This window comes from Geotrypetes seraphini, chromosome 14, assembly GCF_902459505.1.
Source record: "Geotrypetes seraphini chromosome 14, aGeoSer1.1, whole genome shotgun sequence".
Classification (NCBI taxonomy): Eukaryota; Metazoa; Chordata; class Amphibia; order Gymnophiona; family Dermophiidae; genus Geotrypetes; species Geotrypetes seraphini.
In genome coordinates, this window is record NC_047097.1 from 14,697,642 (window position 1) to 14,713,319 (window position 15,678).

Here is a 15,678-nt window from a genome sequence, read left to right on the forward strand (position 1 = left end):
GAATTGCAGCTTTATGAAAAGTAGGCGCCAGGAATTGCCAGGGTTTTCAAGGCCTACATGTCTGGTGCCTTTCACGTGAATCACAGCTATCATTAGCCACGCCTACATTGGCGTTAGGTGTCATAAAGCACCTCTGTAGCCGAAATGCAGGCACCTTTTAATTAGGCACCGGTAGGCGTTTATATTTTTATTTAAATGCTATTATTCCTTTTAAACCGGCATTTAACACTTAAGTTAAGCGCCAGTAGGCACCTATTGGCACCTAACTTAAGGTGCCATTTATAGAATATGGGCCTAAGTAGATACCAGGACTTTTAAAAAAAGGATTAAGGATTTTCTGCTTCCCAAATCTGTTTGTTAGGTGACAGTCACTATTGGGGATTAAGGATTCATCTGTATTATTTTTTAAATGTTTGTAATGATACTTATTTTTATTACAGTAAAAGTTTCCAAGTTTATTAGTTTTTAATATCCCGATCATAAAACAAATGTCTGACCGGTTAACAATAAAATTTTAAAAATAGAAAGAAATGATAGTAAGTTTGCGAGTCTTTTGCAAGATGAGCAAAACACTCTCGTAAATCTTGCCTTGCAAATGGAGCGTTGACTCGATATGTGAGCCCCCCACCCCGAGAATCGGCATCGCCCGTCCACCTGCCTTTACCGTGATCGGGCACCGGCACTCAGCACCAACCCACAGGACGTGCCGGTGCCGAAAGAGCCTGCTGTCTGCCGGTGATCTCTGCTGGGCCTTGAGCATCTGCGCATGCTCAAGGCCTTCGGGGGGGGGAGGGAGGGGGAGGTTAAATAAAAGGCCGTTCTACAAAACTGTAGTAAAATGTAGGCTTGATGTGTTTTAATGCAAAACTTTCCCCTGCGCTAAGCCCAGATTTAATACAACACATTTTTAAGAGCTTTTTATAAACATTTACAGATTGTGTGTTATGTTCTCTTTAGTGCTCAATACCTGTAAATTAACCTACCGCCTTCTATTTAGGAGGTGCTAAGTTATTCTATATATAGTGTGGCCACCGGGCTCTGGACTAGGCTGATATCAAATAAAACAGTCGAAAAAAACCCCAGGTAATTAGTCAGAATCCTATCCAGGGTTCTTTATTCCTCCAAAAATCTGAATGGCAAACAAGAAACAAAAAGGAAAAACTCAAAGCAAAACTCCTGGTAAGCAAATCAGGATATACAAAGTCCCTGTGCTATAGCAAGTGCAGCACAGCTTTCTAAAGCTAGGCCTCACCTGGGCCTAGGCCTTACTCTGGAGAGAGTTAATCTCACCTAGCACAGTGTAATAACCTTCACTGCATTATTTCCACCAAACATACAAATGCAAAAAGGAAAAGTTCAGGAGGCCCTCAGCTCTCTGCTCCTGAGCTGGAGCAGAACTGCCAAGTTTGTCTTCACACAAATATTCCAATATTCCCACCCAAGATCTTGACAAACTTCTCCCACTTTAGAACAGTTCTCAGTCCCTGTACATTACTGCATTCAAACCAAAAGCAATGCAGTTCAAAAAGCAAAACAAAACATTTCTCCAGCAAAACAAACTGTGAAATAGAGAGTTGCGCGGGGACAGAAATCCCACCTGTCCCCGCCAAAGTCCCACCCGTCCCCGTGAGGAATCCCTCCATTCCCACCCGTCCCCGTGAGGAATCCCCTCCGTCCCCGCCCGTCCCTATAAACTTCAGAAATAGTTACTTCATTTAATTATGCTACTGAATTAAAGGCTCTGGTAGAAACCCATTTACAAATAAGCAAAAAGACTTTATTAATTTGGAAATATTAATTGGGAAGAATACATACTTTGTAAATGGCTTTCTACCAGAGCTTCTAATGCTTATAAATTTTTATCAACACAACTAATATACTACTTTATCCTGAAGCAAAAAAAATAAAAAAGAAATAGAATTCTTTTCCTACCTTTGTTGCCTGGTTTCTGCTTTCCTCATGTTCTCATTAAATTCCTTCCATCCACTGTCTCTCTTCCCTCTGCGTCTTCCATTTGTTCTGTTACTGTGCCTCTCCCTTTCTCCCCCCTTCCAAATTGGTCTGGCACCCATCTTCTTCCCTCCGCTCCCACCATAGTCTGGCATCTCTGTCTTCTTCCCTGCCAGCGTCTTCTCCCCACTCTCTCTTCCCCATTTCCTTTCAGCATCCTTCTCCCCCCCATCTTCCCCCATGTCCTGTCAGCGTCCTTCTCCCCCCTCTGTCTTCCACATGTGCTTTCAGTGTCCTTCTCCCCCTCTGTCTTCCCCATGGCCTTTCAGCGTCCTTCTCCACCCACCCCCATCTTCCCCATGTCCTTTCAGCGTCCTTCTCCACCCTTTGTCTTCCCCATGTGCTTTCAGCATCCTTCTCCACCCCTTTGTCTTCCCCATGTGCTTTCAGCGTCCTTTTCCCCCCCCTCTTCCCCATGTGCTTTCAGCGTCCTTCTCCACCCCCGTCTTCCCCATGTGCTTTCAGCGTCCTTCTCCACCCCCCGTCTTCCCCATGTGCTTTCAGCGTCCTTCTCCACCCCCCGTCTTCCCCATGTCCTGTCAGCGTCCTTCTCCCCCCTCTGTCTTCCACATGTGCTTTCAGTGTCCTTCTCCCCCCTCTGTCTTCCCCATGTCCTTTCAGCGTCCTTCTCCACCCCTTTGTCTTCCCCAGTGCTTTCAGTGTCCTTCTCCCAACTCAGTTTTACCCATTTCCCGTAAGCGTCTTTTCCTCTCCACTCCACCTTTCCTCTCTCTCTCCCTGTCCCCTTACCTTCGTGACGCTTCCCCGCCCGACCGACAACAGAACAGGCCCGGTCCGACAAACCTCCCTGCCCTTAACCGCGAATCTAAATTACCTTCTTACAGCTGCTGTAAGAAGGTAATTTAGATTCGCGGCTACAGGGCTGGGAGATTTGTCGGACCGGGGCTGTTGTCGGTCGGTCGGTCGGGGAAGCGCCACAAAAGTAAGGGGACCTGGCCGGCTGTGCTGCACCCGGGGCGGACCGCCCCCTCCCTTGGTACGCCACTCGAGCTGCGAGGCTACTCTCCTTCTCCCCTGCCTGCAGCACAGAGAGCCGAACGGAAGTCTTCCCGACGTCAGCGCTGACGTCGGGAAGACTTCTGTTCGGCTCTGTGCTGCAAGCAGAGCAGGTAGGGAGAAGAGGAGCCGTGCAACTGAGTACATCCACCCCCGCAGGAACCCCGCGACCCTAGGGGGCATCCCCAAGGGATCCCCGTGACCCGAAGGGGGAACCCGCGGGTCCCGCAGGATTCCCATCGTCCCCTTTCAGCTCTCTACTGTGAAAGCGCCAGCACCAGTCCTTTATAACATTATAGCTAAAGAGCCCTACCCCCACCTGGGGCCTTGTCTTGGGCCTCAGTAGTGCTGTAAGCCCAGGTAGTAAACAGGAGAAAGTGAAAAAACAACAAAAAAAATCCTTTCTCACTAAGCTGCAGGCTGTAATTGTCTATACAAAACTTCAAAACAGCCTACAAAAACAGTTCACCCCAAAGCAGTGGCTAGCTTGGAAAACTTCTCTTGCAGGCAATACCTATTTCCATTGCTTCATGTTCTGGAAATATCTGTTCACAAACCTCCATTTCTTCCCCTTGAGGTGTGGCCTCGGCTTCCATGGGTTCTAGGTTATTCAGTTGCTCTGGTCTGGCTGGCTGCTGAGCACAGGAGCCAGCCACTAGTTATACCCTTTCCCTTCCTTGTCCTCTGAAGAGAAAGCAGCTGGCTTTTCAGAGTGAGAGCCACGCCCTGCTCTCAGGGTGCCTGCACTGTTCTGAGGCTCTCTTGGACTCCTCCTGTGGATGTTCTGGTAAATGCAGGGTTTTCTCACAGGAGCATTCTGTCTAAACCTAATATTCACAGGTTTGGAGACAAACCATGGAGAGCTGGGCTGAGTTTCCATCTCCTCAGCTTCTGAATAGTTAGATAGGACCTCATCTTCAGCGGAATTCTTCCTAGTGTACTCAGGGAACCTAGGCTGCTGGGCTCTGCTGGGCTTGGGAACAACTTTCCTAGCCCTGTTTCTGCCTCTCCTGGGATTTCTAGCTGGGAACATGTCAGGCACAGAGTCTGACTGGTCACATTCGCGACCCAAAAATTGGTGCCGACCAGAATGGTGCTTAACGTGATTCTACAAGGTATGCATACCTTTTATAAAATTGCACTTAGTGTCTGTGTGCATCACATAACAGGTATACCCATTTATGCTAGCTAAAACCAGGCCTAAATGCCTGTACCTAAGTTATGTGCAGATTGGTCATATTCTATAACAAGGCACATATATAACTTTTAGAAATGCCCATGATCCACCCCGGCTATGCCCCCTTTTCAAATTTGTGCACTGCAACTGGCACATACCTTTTATAGAATTGTGCTTTCCAAGTTGCACTACTTTTAATTACCGTATATATTCGAATATAAGATGAGATTTTTGGGCCCAAAAATGGGGGTCTTGTCTTATATTCGGGTCAGCGCTCGTCCCCCTCCCGAACTTGTTGCAGGCCTCCACTGACTTGGCGTATGACCTGGTGGGCCGGGACAGGAGTGATCCCTCCTGTCCCGGCTGACTCAGACAATTTTTTTACCTCCCTCCTGCCTCCCCTGTGTACCTTTTTCAAGTTCAAGTTTTATTAGGATTTTATATACCGCCTATCAAGATTATCTAAGCAGTTTTACAATCAGGTACTCGGCATTTTTGAATCCCTGGTTGTCCAGCGGTGTGCCAGGTAGGCTTTCCATGCTCTTATCCCATGCTGAGCCTCTTTGAATGGCTGCTGTGAGTTCTTGCAGTCCAGCATGAAATGATACCGCTTTTGGGTCCACAGTGCTCACAGCAGGCTCATCTGCCCTGTCCTAGACTCAGGGGACTGCTTTGGCATGTCCCCCTGGTCAAGATTTATCTTCTTTTTTTTACTAAATGGGAAGATTTGTTTTTACCTTTATAATCTTCTTTTTAGTAGAAAGGCATATGAGTCTTGACACCCTTCCTGTCGGATTTCATTTAGCCTGCTTGCTATTTCAGACATGTATGTATTTCCAGATGCTGGAGTCTGTTGTCAGACAAATCCGAAGAGTACTGATTGATCTCCCTGTTTCAGTGAGAAAAGCGAGAGGCTTGAGAGCTACATAAGTGTTTGTGCTGGTTGCATTCAAGTAGGAGGCTCGTTCATATCCACCTTGTTTAAAATTATATTTATATTGGCCTTTGACTTGTTGCAGAGCAGAACAGAAATGGCTTGGTCTGTATTCCTGTATTCCGCTTCCTTATTTCTCCTTTTATAGGAATTGTCAATTGCTTTGATATGAACTGAGGAAATGGGGCACAGCCTAGAGATGCAAGAGGTGGAACTGAGAGAAAAAGGTAGATGATACCTTCTACAAATTCTCAAGTAAAGGAGAATAGCCACTGGTCAAGACTCGTATGCCTTTCTACTAGAAAGAAGAATGAGATAAAGAGCCTAATCTTCACTTTCAAACTGCTAAACTGTTATTTTTATTTCAAATTTGTAACCCAATTGTACCATGATACAGCCTGAGGGCAACACGTGCCCATCTCATGTTTTCAATAAGGGCCCCTTTTACAAAGCCATGATAGTGCTTCTCCCAAGGCAAATGCACCGAAGCCCATAGCAATTGAATGGGCTTCGGTGCATTTGCTGTGGAAGAAGTGCTACCATGGCTTTGTAAAATAGGCCCAAAATGACTTATTCAACTTATGTAGTAATACTAGTGATTTTCGCTCACGGTATCTGTATTACCTAATCTATGTGTCTGTGTATTTTGATTGTAAATTTTGCATGGAGCAATCAAAACTATTTCAAACTTTTATGTTACTGAGTTTTACTGCATCTTGTGTGTAATAAATAACATCAAATAATGTAAGAGAATATTATATTATGCAGATTTAGGTAAAACTATATCTGAAGTTATAAACTTGTCCAAGCAGGGATAAGAATCAGACCTTTAGGCCCGGAGTCTGTATAGGATGCCTGGTCTATATAGAATCGGGCCTAAGGCTGCCTAAAATAAACCCGATTCTGTAACCGACGTCCATGTTACAGCCGCACGTTAGACAATTGGGTTATTGTAGACGCAGCTGCTACACTTATCACGGCAAGGGATCTCCCTGCCACGATAAGTATAGAGGCTGCGGTCACCAGTCCCCCCCACCACCGAATGAACGCGGCAGGAGGGATGCCCAATCCCTCCTGCTGGAACACCCCTCCCCCGAAAATCGTTGGGAGGATACCCAATTCCTCCTCCTGGAACTCTCCCCTGGTAGATTGCCGGCAGGAGGGTACCCAATCAATCTTTCGAGAACTCCCCTCCCCCCAAAGATCACTGGCAGGAGGGTGCCCAATCCCTCCTGCTGGAACTCTTCCCCACCCCTGGTAGATTGCCGGCAGAAGGGTGCCCAATCAATCCTGCCGGAATTCCCCACTCCCTGAAGATCGCCATCAGGAGGGTGCCCAATCCCTCCTGCCAGAACCCCCCCCCCCCAGTGAAACTTCCCCTGCTAACCTTAAATGTTGGCCAGATGGATGGGTCTTCTTACCATCCGGCTGAAAGGCCCACCTGTGTCAAAATGAGGCAGGCCTACCCCTTCCTGGTGCATTGTGGGATGCACTTGGGAAGGGCCTATGGCCTGATTAGCCCAGGTGCCTAGGGCCCCTCCTATAGATGGGGCCTTATGCACGTGGGTCAACCTCAGGGGCGGGTAGGGGGTATTTCGGCAGGAGGGATTGGGCATCCTTTCTGCCGTGTTCATTTGGGGAAGGGGGGTTCCAGGAAGGAGGAATTGGGCATAGCTCCTGCCGCGTTCATTTGGGGGAGTGGGGGACTGGTGGCCAAGACTATACTTATTGCGGCACGGAGATCCCTTGCCACGATAAGTGTAGTGGCCATGTCTACTTACAATTTAGGCCAGCATTTGGCTGGCCTACATTGTATGCGTCTCCCGCTGGCCTAGGTAGATATGTACGACCGCCTAGGTTCGCCTAAGGCTATGCCTAGCCTTAGGTGGGCTTGCGGGCCTCCATTTGCTCCTGGAGGAGCCTCCAATGTAGGCGGCCTGCCTGGAGAGCTTTTTGGCTGGTTAGACAGCTGTAGGATGCCTACAGCTGTCTACAATTGGGACGCAGTTTACAGAATCTGGGCCTTAGTGTCCTTAGATGTTTCTGGCACATTTGATTCTGTTGATTTGAATTTATTGTTATTAAAATTAGAAAGATTAGGTTCGTGTGTGGTTTTCATTGAATCTACTGGATCGCTTAATGCAAATTTTGAGTAAAGGTGAGATGTCTGTAGTGATGAATGTGAAGCGGGGTGCTCTGCAAGGGTCTAACCTATCCCCTTATCTTTTTAATGTGTGTATGGTGTCCATAAAGGGAATTTTTGAAAGATTGAACGTACAATATCAGCTATATGCTGATGATGTACAATTCTTTTTCACGGTATGTGGATGGAGAGAGGATTTAAAAAAAAAGAATAAATGAATATATGAAAGGAGTCGGTGAATGGATGAGTGACAATAAGTTATTGCTAAATGTGGCTAAAACACAAGTTATGTTGACAGGGGAACAAGAAGAACAGGCTTGGCCCAAGGAAGTGAAGATAGATTTTGTTCTTACTATAAAGAAAGAAATGTGTTTGCTAGGAATTATTTTAGATTCCACACTGACTATGAGTGCACAAATAACACAAGTGGTAAAATCATCTTTTTTTTAAAATTCCATTTGTTGAAGAGATTGAAACCATTGGTCTCTCAATTGGATTTTAGGACAATTTTAGGACAATTTAGGACAAAGTCTTACACTCTGTAAATTGGATTACTGTAATTCATTTTTTTTTTTTAGGAATTGCAAAATCTAAAGTTAAAGCATTGCCGTTAATTCAAAATGCAGCAGCCTGGGTTTTAGTAGGTGGCAACTGTTCAATGCATATAACACAAATTTTGAAGCAATTGCATTGGTTGCCAGTGAAACGTAGGGTGCAAGATAAGGTTTTAATGATAATTCACCAGATTTTGTAAAGACAAACAGAATATAAAAAAAAAAAAAAAGCGTCAGCAGTATATATGCCAAAAAGATCATTAAGGTCCGAGACAGCAATGAAATGGTTGGTGGACCTAGTACATTATGTGTCGACAAGTCAGGCATCTTTCTCGACAGGAAGAGCCAGATTATGGAATGAGCTACCAGGACAAGTATGTTTCTGTAAGAATATGGGGGGGAAAAAACTATTTTAAGTAAGAGATGATAAAAGTAGCTTTTTATTTAGATCTAAAGATCTACTTTTCTAGGTATAATCTATACTGTGGATAGAGGCGGACCAGGCAAATTCCAGCACAAGGGTTTTATGTAAAAAAGACTTGATGCAGATCTCCATTTTGGTGCAGAAGCGCCTGCCTCAGGAATCAACAATTCACTTTAAACAGGTATAGATGCATACAATATTCATACAGATGAAATGCAAAAACATGTTGTTGTCATATTAGTTTGCAGAGCGCTTATCACTCACACAGTGAAGATTATTTCACACAGAGCCCTAAATTTCATGGGCCTACTTAAATTTCACTACTTACTAGAATATTCAGAGTTTAATTTGATTGAAAGAAAACTTCGGGGCTTAGAATACAGTGTTTCAGACAAATCCATGCCATTATTCAACTCCATAGCAATCATGAATGCTAATTGTGCAGATAGTATTTCATAAAGAGTCATTTGGGATATTTAACCTGCACTTTGGAACAGTGTGATGAATAAAATGAATCCCAGACACATTATCAATTACTGTAGCAAATTTATATAATGCAGTTACTGTGCTGGTTTGACACTTAGCATGTGCTAATTCATGTAAGTGCAATTGCCCAATTTTTAAGGCCCTCAGAGGAAAAGGCCCAGAGTACTTGAAGAAAAGGTTCTCCCTCTAGACCACAGTTCTTCAACCGCTGGTCCGTGGACCGGTGCCGGTCCGCAGAAAATTTCTGCCGGTCCGCGCAGGGCCAGCGAGATGAAGTCGGCAGTTAAATTTCCTGCCGACTGCGGTTCCTGCTCATTAATGTTCTTCCCAGCCTCAGGTGATTAAGATAGGCTGCCGACGTTGGGGCCTTCCCTCTCTGAGTCTCGCATGTTCGGAAACAGGAAGTTGAAACAAAATAGGCGGGACTCAAAGAGTGAAGGTCCCAACGTCGGCAGCCTGTCTTGATCGCCGCCCCTGCCGAGGTGCTGAAGAGGGCCACGGGGAAGTTACAACTAGAATGGAGAGAGCTGCAGATACAGGTGCAGGTGGAGGGAGATGGTCAGCGTGTGTGAGCAAGATCCTGAGGAGCCTTCACAGTGACTTCCTTCCCTCCCACCAGCTCTCCTACTTGCCAGGGCAGTGATTTACCGGCAACTTCCTACAGGCAAGTACTGAGAGCTGCTGGAAGGGGAGACAGCCACTGTAGGAGGCAGGAAAGCTGCTGGATAAAAGGAGAGCTGTTACTGGACTTGGAGAGAGTTAGAAGGAGAGATGCTGCTGGGAGGGGAGGAGGGAAAGGGATGGGAAGAGAAGAGAGTTAATGTTGGATAGAGGGAGGAGGGAAGGGAGAAGAAGGAGAGATGCTGCTGGGAGGGGAGGAGGGAAAGGGATGGGAAGAGAGTTAATGTTGGATAGAGGTAGGAGGGAAAGGAGAAGGAAAAAAGGAAGGAGGGAAGGGAGAAAGAAAAAAGGAAGGAAACAGCTGGCAGGGGGATTACAGGAGGGGAAGGGGGTCAGGGTGGAATGGAGAGATCAGATGAGGGAAAGGGGATAGAGAGGAATGAGAAAGTAGAGAGACATTAATGCTGGAAAGGGGGTCAGCAGAGAAATGAAAGAGGGATAAAGATGCTAGATCTGGTGTAGGAGAGATAAAAACGAAGAAGGCAGTGAAGCTGGAATGAATGATGTAAAAAGGAGAGAGGAGGAACAGGCTGGATGGACAGGGAAGAGGGGCATAGAAAGAAGTCAGATACATATGGAAGGTGGAGAGGGCAGACATTGGATGGAACAGGCAGATGCTGGAAGGAAAAGAGTGAAAAGAAGATGAAAGGAGAAACTAGAGACAACAAAAGGTAGAAAAAAATAATTTTATTTCTATTTTGTCATTAGAATATATCAGATTTGAAATATATATTCTGCTAGAGACATAATTGGGGACTGCAGTATTCTGTTAGCATGATATTTCTATGTAGCATTCTATAATAACTTGGCTTGTTCAGTTTTCTTGATAGTAGAGGGGATATATGTGAAGGGAAGGGGAGACAGGGGTTTTGCTGGTCCGTGCTCTGTATATTTGCATTTATAAAATCACAATTGTTCAGAATATTGTTTCTTTTTATACTTTAATAAAATACATTCAATATAAAATCATAATTGCGGCTTGTGCAGATGGGATCAGATGGTTTGCGGGGACCGAGCTCACGGAGATGGGGCGTAAACGGGGTTTTTAAATTTTAGTCCTAGTAGTTTGCCGGTCCACAAAATAATTCTTTTATTTCTGCCGGTCCACGGGTGTAAAAAGGTTGAAGAACACTGCTCTAGACACCTTCAAAGCCAGTAAGGTCCTCCTAAGGAGTATCCCTAACCACACTCTCTCCGAAGGACATCACATGGTGTGATACCCTCTAGAGTGCCTTCTCTGGTGTGGCTTCCACACTCTGGAATGCACTACCTTAACAGCTTTGTTTAACACAAGACTATCTCTACTTCAGGAAGCAGGTGAAAGCTTGGCTCTTCAACCAAACCTTTAATGGAAGAAGTAACTAACTTGCTAGTCACACACACGAGTGACACTTGGCTGCACATACTATAGCAGACATGTTAATCTATTCCTACCCTAGATGAGATCATTTTCAAGTACATGTGCAACTTTCTTCAAATTAGTCCTTTATTTTCTAACCTCTTCCATCTATATACTCCTTTTTTGCTTATACCCTATGCTGTGCATTAAAATGTTTTATTGCACCCAGGTTCTGCACCCAGTACCCTTCCCTCTCTCTCCTATCAGGCATTGCACCAGCACCCTTCCTTCCTTTCCCCATCAGACTTTGCACCCTCCCTCCCTTCCTCCCAGGCTCTGCCCTCTCCTCCCTCCCTGCCATAGCTTCATACGGTAACTCATCTTAGCGATCCGCGGTGGAGGTGCAGCGGGCAGGAGCGAACTTTTCAAGTTCCTGCCCTGCTGCTAACCGGCTGCTGCAAGTTCCTTTGGTGCTGAGCGACATGAGCAAGAGCGCGATTTGGCACTGCTGCTTGGTACTGAAAGGCATCCTTACTGGCTCCCACGATGATGGTGCTTAGTTTGAAGGTGGGCATACACATGGGAAGAATCTGGGCAAAGCACAATTTATGGATATAAATTATAGAAGCATAGAAACATGATGGTAGATAAAGGCCAAATGGCCCAGCCAGTCTGCCCATCCACAGTAACCATTATCTCTTCCTCTTTCTAAGAGATCCCACATGCCTATCCCACGGTCCGTGTTTTGGCACTACGCCTTCCTCAGGAGTCATCAAAGAAAAAAACATGGAAAGTAAATGTAAAACACATAAACGGCAAATTGAAGAGTGACCAAAAATAACACAAACAAGCTAATATTTTGCAAAGAAAAATAGGCAACTATTTTCTAAAATATAAAATAGACTTAAAATAAATGTCTTTATAGAGTGGTATTAGTAGGCATCCTGTTATAAAAGAGAGGAAATTCAAAATACAGGAAATGAGGATACATGCAAAAAAGCACAATAAGCCTCATCGCCAGCTAAATTGCTTGGTCAGGACAAGCTGGTAATTTTCAGCGACACTTAACCAGCAAAATGCTGCTGAAATTCGAAGTTAGTGCTTAACTTAAAGCCAGCTATGTTAGGGGTGTTCAGGGGGTGGAATTAGTATTGGTCACTTAAGTGCTGATAGTAAGCCCTTAAGAAGCCAGATTGAGTGCATACATGGGACCCCCATAAAAAATCTACCTTAACTTTATGCACTACTCCATGGATGCTTAAGTGCTGAATATCGACTTGCGCATGAACTGAGAATGTGTGAGAGTTGAAGAACAATGTTCAGGCAGCATGGGGGAATTGGGCAGTGGACCTCTTGGCTGATGGAGCTTAGGCATCCCTACCAGCAAAGGTTTGACTTAACACTACAGTGGGGGGATGGGAGGTAGAAGTGCGGAGAGGAAATGCCTGTTGCTCCTTCCCCCACTATCCCTGGACACCGAAAATGGATTTCTGGCAACACCCCTGACAAATGCGAAATGAGTACATACATAGCCAATCCTAGATAAAAAAAAGTGAAAGAGAAAAATAATGTATGTAGACAATTTTCAAATCTACTCATGTTGTTGTTTCTTGATTGTCCATGCAAATATCATCCACAAACGTATGTTTGAGGCCACTCACATTTGTTTGAGACTACTCTGTAGCACTAGGCAATTTTCAAGCATAGATAAAAAGTACCCCCATGCTTAATGTGACCATTTATTTTTTCATCAAAACAGGACATCTATTAATTGTCAGTCTTGCCCCACCCCAATTTCTTCCATTCATTTTTCATGTACACATAATATCTTATTAATTCATAATGGTAACCATAAATTTTTAAAAAAACACAAAGTACACTATACGCAGAGAAAATCTTAATTATCATTTATATTTGGGGGTTTTCAAAGATGTCAAGGCAGATGACTTTAAAATATGCAACGTCACCTCAGTAACTATAGAAAAATAGACAAATATAGTGCAAAATATAGACAGCAGAAATAAATTCTCAAAACTGACACATTTTGGGGGGTGAGTGGAGTTCTTTCTGGGGGGTAGGGGTGATGCTTGTGACCTTGGAGGACATAAGAGTCTTTTGTTGTACCTGCTGTTGTCACTGTTCAATAAAAAGATTTAAATATAAATTGAAAATAAAATCAATTTTCTTACCGTTGCTGTCTGGTGATTTCATGAGTCTCTGTTGTGTTTCCTTCTGACTGTGCATCCTTTCTTTCATTTCTTTCTATACTCAGGCCCAACAATTGTCCCTTTCTATTCCCTCCCTCCTTCCTATGTCCTTAGTGCCCCCAGTGTCTCCTTCCTATGTTCTTAGTGCCCTTTCCTATGTCCTTAGTGCCTCTTCCCATATCCTTAGTGTCCCCAGTTCCTCCTTCCTATGTCCTTAGTGTCCCCAGTGCCTCCTTCCTATGTCCTTAGTGCCCCTTCCCATGTCCTTAGAGCTCCCAGTGCCTCCTTCCCATGTCCTTAGTGGGTGAAGGGACAAAAGCGAGCGAGACAAATGCGCGCCGACAAACAAGCACTGACAATACAGCGCAAGACTTCAGCGTGCCGCAGGAAAACCTTCTTTTAAAGGGCTCCGATGGGGGTGGGGGGAAAACCTCCCCACTCTACTTAATAGGGATCTAGCTGCCGTGTTGGAGGGGTGTAGGGGGTGTAAAAAATAGGGAAAAAGTTAAGTTTCCAGTATAATGTGGGGCTACAACCCCTCAACCCCCCCCCCCCCATGCCAGCGCAAACTCTATTAAGTAAGGTGAAGGGTTCCCCACCAACACCCCTTGTTGGAGCACTTTAAAAGAAGGTTTTCCTGCGGCGTGCTGAAGTCTTGCGCTGAATTGTTGGCGCTCATTTGTCTCTCGCGCTTAAGACTATGAACCTCCTTAGTGCCCCCAGTGCCTCATTTCCATGTTCTTAGTGCCCCCAGTGCTTCCTTCCTATGTCTTTTTGCCCCTTCCTATATCCTTAGTGCCCTTAGTGCCTCCTTCCTATGTCCTTAGTGTCATTAAGAACATAAGAATTGCCATTGCTGGGTCAGACCAGTGGTCCATCGTGCCCAGCAATCTGCTTCCGTGGTGCTTTCTGCTTCCGTAGGTCAAAGACCAGTGCCATGACTGAGTCTAGCCTTACCTGCGTACTTTCTGGTTCAGCAGGAACTTGTCTAACTTTGTCTTGAATCCCTGGAGGGTGTTTTCCCCTATAACAGCCTCCGGAAGAGTGTTCCAGTTTTCCACCGCTCTCTGGGTGAAGAAGAACTTCCTTACGTTTGTACGGAATCTATCCCCTTTCAACTTTAGAGAGTGCCCTCTCGTTCTCCTCTTCATTATCTTGAACATTTCAATCATGTCCTCTCTGTCTCCTCTTTTCAAGGGAGAAGAGGCCCAGTTTCTCTAATCTCTCACTGTACGGCAACTCCTCCAGCCCCTTAACCATTTTAGTCACTCTTCTCTGGACCCTTTCGAGTAGTACCATGTCCTTTTCAGTTTTTCAGATGGGGGTGTATCATGGCCTGGTACAGCAGCATGATAACCTTTTCCAATCTGTTCGTGATCCTCTTCATAATCATTCCTAGCATTCTGCTCGCCCTTTTTGCCACCACCGCACATTGCGCAGACGGATTCTTCGACTTGTTGACCCGTACGCCCAAGTCTCTTTCCTGGGGGGGTCTACAAGTACTGCATCAGACATCCTGTATTCGTGTATAAGATTCTTGTTACCAACATGCATCACCTTACACTTATCCACGTTAAACCTCATTTGCCATGTCGCAGCCCATTTCTCAAGCATGTTTATATCACGTTGCAGGTCTTTACAATCCTGTGTCTTCATTACTCTGAATAACTTCGTATCGTCTGCAAATTTAATCACCTTGCTCGTTGTTCCAATTTCCAGGTCCTTTATAAATATATTGAAGAGCATGGATTCAAGCACCGAACCGTGCTGCACTCCACTCGTGACGCTTTTCCAGTCCGAGTATTGTCCATTTACCCCCACTCTCTGTTTCCTATCCGCTAATCAGTTTTTAATCCACGTGAGTATTTCACCCTCGATTCCATGGCTCGCAATTTTTCGAAGCAGTCGTTCATGTGTGACTTTGTTGAACCCCTTCTGAAAGTCCAGATATACAGTGTCGACCAAGTCACCCTTGTCTATTTGCCTGTGTACTCCCTCGAAGAAGTGCAGCAAGTTCATCAAGCAAGATCTTCCTTTACTGAAGCCGTGCTGGCTGGTCCTCATCAGATCGTGTCTGTCAAGGTGGTCAACGATGCGGTCCTTTATCAGCGCCTCTACCATCTTTCCAGATACCGAAGTCAGACTCACTGGTCTGTAGTTTCCCGGATCTCCCCTCGAACCTTTCTTGAAGACCGGCGTAACATTCGCCACTTTCCAGTTTTCTGGAATCCTTTCCAATTTGATCGACAGATTGGTTATTAGTTGTAGCAGTTCAACTATAACCCCTTTCAGTTCCTTGATTACCCTCAGATAGATGCCATCCAGTCCAGGAGATTTATCGTTTTTAAGCCTATCAATCTGCCTGCATACCTCTTCTAGACTGACCGTCAACTCAGTCAGTTTCCCATCTTCTTTTCCTGTGTATAGCCTGCCAGTAACCAGTATGTTGTAGATATCCTCTTCGATAAATAACAGACACAAAAAATGTGTTCAGTTTGTTGGCAATGGCTTTGTCCTCCTTTAGCACTCCTTTTATTCCATGGTCATCCAATGGCCGCACCGCTTCCTTCGCAGATTGTTTCCCCTTAATATATGAAAAGAACGGCTTGAAGTTTTCTGTCTCCTTGGCTATTTTTTCTTTGTAGTCTCTTTTGGCCCCTCTCACCGCCTTATGGCACCTACTTTGATGTTGCTTGTGCTTTTTCC

General features: G+C 45.1%; 1 protein-coding gene across 11 annotated transcripts in view; it reads right to left on the reverse strand.

Moving 5' to 3' along the window:
* Positions 1 to 15,678, reverse strand: part of UNC13C (unc-13 homolog C) — a 769,821-nt gene that overhangs the window by 15,830 nt on the left and 738,313 nt on the right. The gene's annotated exons all lie outside the window — the stretch shown is intronic.